Raw genomic sequence first — 200 nt, forward strand, 5'->3', positions numbered from 1 at the left:
GGACAGCCGCAGAAGCCGAGTGGCTGTGGGGTGACCCATCCAGCCTGGGCTCGCTGTGGGGCAGCTCCAGCCCCACCACCGTGGTAGGATGGGCTGTGCTGAGGCTGGGGGCTCAGACCAGGTGGCAGCCAGGGACCCAGGCTTGCCCTGGGACAGTCCAGCCCCCAGCAGCAGGGCAGGGCAAGGGGCTGCTGGGGGGC

General features: G+C 71.5%; 1 protein-coding gene across 1 annotated transcript in view; it reads right to left on the minus strand.

Moving 5' to 3' along the window:
- The window catches only part of LOC104497852 (dedicator of cytokinesis protein 2-like), a gene marked incomplete at its 5' end in the record, with an annotated part of 12,658 nt that overhangs the window by 4,691 nt on the left and 7,767 nt on the right, over positions 1-200 (minus strand). The gene's annotated exons all lie outside the window — the stretch shown is intronic.

The sequence above is a fragment of the Buceros rhinoceros genome, unplaced genomic scaffold (genome assembly GCF_000710305.1).
Source record: "Buceros rhinoceros silvestris isolate BGI_N320 unplaced genomic scaffold, ASM71030v1 scaffold20488, whole genome shotgun sequence".
In the NCBI taxonomy this organism is placed as follows: Eukaryota; Metazoa; Chordata; class Aves; order Bucerotiformes; family Bucerotidae; genus Buceros; species Buceros rhinoceros.